The sequence below is a fragment of the Schistocerca piceifrons genome, unplaced genomic scaffold (assembly GCF_021461385.2).
Source record: "Schistocerca piceifrons isolate TAMUIC-IGC-003096 unplaced genomic scaffold, iqSchPice1.1 HiC_scaffold_943, whole genome shotgun sequence".
In the NCBI taxonomy this organism is placed as follows: domain Eukaryota; kingdom Metazoa; phylum Arthropoda; class Insecta; order Orthoptera; family Acrididae; genus Schistocerca; species Schistocerca piceifrons.
Genome location: NW_025729216.1, coordinates 805,001 through 810,000, shown reverse-complemented (window position 1 = coordinate 810,000; position 5,000 = coordinate 805,001). Strand labels below are relative to the sequence as shown.

The 5,000-nt window shown below is 54.5% G+C and overlaps 1 non-coding gene across 1 annotated transcript; it reads right to left on the bottom strand.

Annotated features, from left to right (window-relative positions):
* Positions 1-204: 204 nt before the first annotated feature.
* Positions 205-2,113, bottom strand: LOC124772957. Its single transcript, XR_007014408.1, has one exon. It is a non-coding gene; the product is annotated as a small subunit ribosomal RNA (ribosomal RNA).
* Positions 2,114-5,000: the final 2,887 nt, after the last annotated feature.

Sequence of the window (5,000 nt, the reverse complement as noted above, 5' to 3'; positions counted from 1 at the left end):
GGGCGAAAGTCATTCAAAACCGGCGCCAGGCGCCAGGTGCCGCACGCCAGCCGCTCCAGCGCTTCAGCGCTCGTACCACACAACATTGCCGCTAGTTTTGAGAGGCACGCGTGGTTCCGCACGCGGCGCACGGCTACTGCGAGCCGTACAGGTAGCGTGTTGCGCGACACGACACGCACATCGAAAGACATGCAGTCTAGTCGGTAATGATCCTTCCGCAGGTTCACCTACGGAAACCTTGTTACGACTTTTACTTCCTCTAAATGATCAAGTTTGGTCATCTTTCCGGTAGCATCGGCAACGACAGAGTCAATGCCGCGTACCAGTCCGAAGACCTCACTAAATCATTCAATCGGTAGTAGCGACGGGCGGTGTGTACAAAGGGCAGGGACGTAATCAACGCGAGCTTATGACTCGCGCTTACTGGGAATTCCTCGTTCATGGGGAACAATTGCAAGCCCCAATCCCTAGCACGAAGGAGGTTCAGCGGGTTACCCCGACCTTTCGGCCTAGGAAGACACGCTGATTCCTTCAGTGTAGCGCGCGTGCGGCCCAGAACATCTAAGGGCATCACAGACCTGTTATTGCTCAATCTCGTGCGGCTAGAAGCCGCCTGTCCCTCTAAGATGAAAAGTAATCGCTGACAGCACGAAGGATGTCACGCGACTAGTTAGCAGGCTAGAGTCTCGTTCGTTATCGGAATTAACCAGACAAATCGCTCCACCAACTAAGAACGGCCATGCACCACCACCCACCGAATCAAGAAAGAGCTATCAATCTGTCAATCCTTCCGGTGTCCGGGCCTGGTGAGGTTTCCCGTGTTGAGTCAAATTAAGCCGCAGGCTCCACTCCTGGTGGTGCCCTTCCGTCAATTCCTTTAAGTTTCAGCTTTGCAACCATACTTCCCCCGGAACCCAAAAGCTTTGGTTTCCCGGAGGCTGCCCGCCGAGTCATCGGAGGAACTGCGGCGGATCGCTGGCTGGCATCGTTTATGGTTAGAACTAGGGCGGTATCTGATCGCCTTCGAACCTCTAACTTTCGTTCTTGATTAATGAAAACATACTTGGCAAATGCTTTCGCTTCTGTTCGTCTTGCGACGATCCAAGAATTTCACCTCTAACGTCGCAATACGAATGCCCCCGCCTGTCCCTATTAATCATTACCTCGGGTTCCGAAAACCAACAAAATAGAACCGAGGTCCTATTCCATTATTCCATGCACACAGTATTCAGGCGGGCTTGCCTGCTTTAAGCACTCTAATTTGTTCAAAGTAAACGTACCGGCCCACCGAGACACTCAATAAAGAGCACCCTGGTAGGATTTCAACGGGGTCCGCCTCGGGACGCACGAGCACGCACGGGGCGGTCGCGTGCCTTCAGCTCGCCCCACCGGCAGGACGTCCCACGATACATGCCAGTTAAACACCGACGGGCGGTGAACCAACAGCGTGGGACACAAATCCAACTACGAGCTTTTTAACCGCAACAACTTTAATATACGCTATTGGAGCTGGAATTACCGCGGCTGCTGGCACCAGACTTGCCCTCCAATAGATACTCGTTAAAGGATTTAAAGTGTACTCATTCCGATTACGGGGCCTCGGATGAGTCCCGTATCGTTATTTTTCGTCACTACCTCCCCGTGCCGGGAGTGGGTAATTTGCGCGCCTGCTGCCTTCCTTGGATGTGGTAGCCGTTTCTCAGGCTCCCTCTCCGGAATCGAACCCTGATTCCCCGTTACCCGTTACAACCATGGTAGGCGCAGAACCTACCATCGACAGTTGATAAGGCAGACATTTGAAAGATGCGTCGCCGGTACGAGGACCGTGCGATCAGCCCAAAGTTATTCAGAGTCACCAAGGCAAACGGACCGGACGAGCCGACCGATTGGTTTTGATCTAATAAAAGCGTCCCTTCCATCTCTGGTCGGGACTCTGTTTGCATGTATTAGCTCTAGAATTACCACAGTTATCCAAGTAACGTGGGTACGATCTAAGGAACCATAACTGATTTAATGAGCCATTCGCGGTTTCACCTTAATGCGGCTTGTACTGAGACATGCATGGCTTAAACTTTGAGACAAGCATATGACTACTGGCAGGATCAACCAGGGAGCTGCGTCAACTAGAGCTGAGCAGCCGGCCGCCCGGGAGTGTGTCCCGGGGGCCCGCGCGAACACGCAAGCGTCCGCTCAATCATTCTGCAAACAGGAGGAGGCTGAGCTCCCCTGCACAATACACCTCGAAACCCTCTCAGGTCCCGGCGGCGCGCAGCGCCGTCCCAAGTACTTGGTCGGGTTCGAGAGAGGCGCAATCGCCCGGAGTTAGGCGAGTAGACGCTTTCGGTGCGACCACCCGTGCTCCCAACTGAGCTTGCCGCTGCCGACAGAGGCCCGGGAGCGTGCTGTCGTGGCATTGCCGGCGGGAGACAACACGCGCCACCTACGGTGACCGGCAGCTCCAACGCCAGCGCCACAGAAGGACAAAAGCCCCACTTGGGTGCCGAAGCGAACTCTCCCAGCACAGCGCACGCGCCAACACATCCGCACAGCTGCGATACAAACCACCAGCGAGAACCGCTGGGGCGACCGAGCAGCAGACGGCGTCGCGGCGCCGAGCGCCGGGCGGCGGCGCATCCTCAACGCACACAGTCCTCAATCGGACCAGCACACTGAAGATGTCCACCGCGCTTCGCACCGGGCCCGCGAGGACCTACTTTGGCCGCACGGCGCCGCGCGCAGGGTGCGCCGGCGCGCAGCTGCGACGCCTGCCGCGTCCGTCGGCCGGCGCGCCTGCCACTGGCCGCCCCCACCAGCCGGCTGTAGCGCGTGCGCCCACGCACCGCGCGGCCAGCACGCCGGGAGGCGCCCCCTCACCGGCCGGGGACGGTCCCACCCAGCCACCGCCGCGTATCGCTTCACACCCAGATGCCGTTCAGTTTCGTCGGCATGGTTGGTATCGCTGGAACAACCGGTTAGTACCTCAACCTATCGTCGCCATCACCGATTCACCCCTAGCGAGAACAACCGCACCACAACAGGTTACCATTTCTTCATTTGCGTAACTTCACCAGAAAACGCAGGCGTCCATCGCCATTTGCAACTTCAACGATTATTGCATGCCTGTGTCAGGTGTCACGCCACACTACGTCTGCCCACATACACGCAACAAAATGTGCACGCCTAGACAATACGTGGAAGGTGGCCCCCGTACGTATGCGATGTCCATTGCTCGAACGACTGTCAACCGGCCTCTGTAGCATGTCGCAGATATGGAACGCGGTGCACCATGCCATCACGGTGTGTGAGGAGAGACGACTAGGTCCGAATACATCAACAGACAGCTCATGCTGATCGCCATCCACGGCGTCCGTTCCTCCCACACGTCTCTATGGCGTACCACACTGCAATCCAGCTCTCATAGGGAGACGACACGTAGCTGCGTGCACAATATTTGCACTGTATGGTCCGCCGTTTTTGGGCGCAGTCGTTGTACGGTCACACATGTGCCACGATGTATCATTCAGTACATAAGGACGAATGTGCAGTACAGATTGTGGTTCACGCGTACGACATCAGCGGACAGTTGACACAGGCCGCACCACAACGTAGCCTGCGTACGTCGCATGCGAAGGGCATTGAACATGCAAACTTGTCACCAACCAGCTTGCGAAGGCAGGGGGCAAGGTGGGGACGTGGGGACGTGGGGAGGGGTGGGGGGGGGGCGGCATGTACGTCCTGCTGCCATCCACATTACAGTGTACAGCAGGAGCATGTGGAAAGTCAGCAAGACTTGCAAGGTGTTTAACATGAAGCGATACACAGGGGAGCGGGCAGTGCGAGTAGCGAACTATATTGCGAGGGTTGCGGGTGGGCAACACTACACTAATTGAACGAGTCGTATAACAATTACAGAGCAGGTTTAGGCGACAACGTGGGTTACGTTAGCGGACAACGTGGGTTAGGTTAGGGGACAACATGGGTTAGGTTAGGGGACAACATGGGTTAGGTTAGGGGACAACATGGGTTAGGTTAAGGCACAACATGGGTTAGGTTAAGGCACAACATGGGTTAGGTTAGGGGACAACATGGGTTAGGTTAGGGGACAACATGGGTTAGGTTAGGGGACAACATGGGTTAGGTTAGGGGACAACATGGGTTAGGTTAGGGGACAACATGGGTTAGGTTAGGGGACAACATGGGTTAGGTTAGGGGACAACATGGGTTAGGTTAGGGGACAACATGGGTTAGGTTAGGGGACAACATGGGTTAGGTTAAGGTACAACATGGGTTAGGTTAAGGTACAACATGGGTTAGGTTAAGGTACAACATGGGTTAGGTTAAGGTACAACATGGGTTAGGTTAAGGTACAACATGGGTTAGGTTAAGGCACAACATGGGTTAGGTTAAGGCACAACATGGGTTAGGTTAAGGCACAACATGGGTTAGGTTAAGGCACAACATGGGTTAGGTTAAGGCACAACATGGGTTAGGTTAAGGCACAACATGGGTTAGGTTAAGGCACAACATGGGTTAGGTTAAGGCACAACATGGGTTAGGTTAAGGCACAACATGGGTTAGGTTAAGGCACAACATGGGTTAGGTTAAGGCACAACATGGGTTAGGTTAAGGCACAACATGGGTTAGGTTAAGGCACAACATGGGTTAGGTTAAGGCACAACATAGGTTAGGTTAAGGTACAACATAGGTTAGGTTAGGTTACACGTTGTTGTAAGGAAAGGTGTAGGGGGGGGGGGGCGGGGGCGGCACGTTCGTTGATAGTGATTATAGTAAGTGAATGCTTGTGACATGATGAGATTTGTCACGTCAGGATGCACCTTTGGCTTATTAGAGGCGGCGCTCCAATTCTATGCTTGTGTCAGACCTGTGTCTTTGACTCAGGTCATTGTTTGTGGGCTGTGACAGGAGGTACTGTTGTGATGTTGGGTGCACCGTTGTATAGGACATGTGTGGGTATTGGTGCCTTATCTGCGCAATGGTGG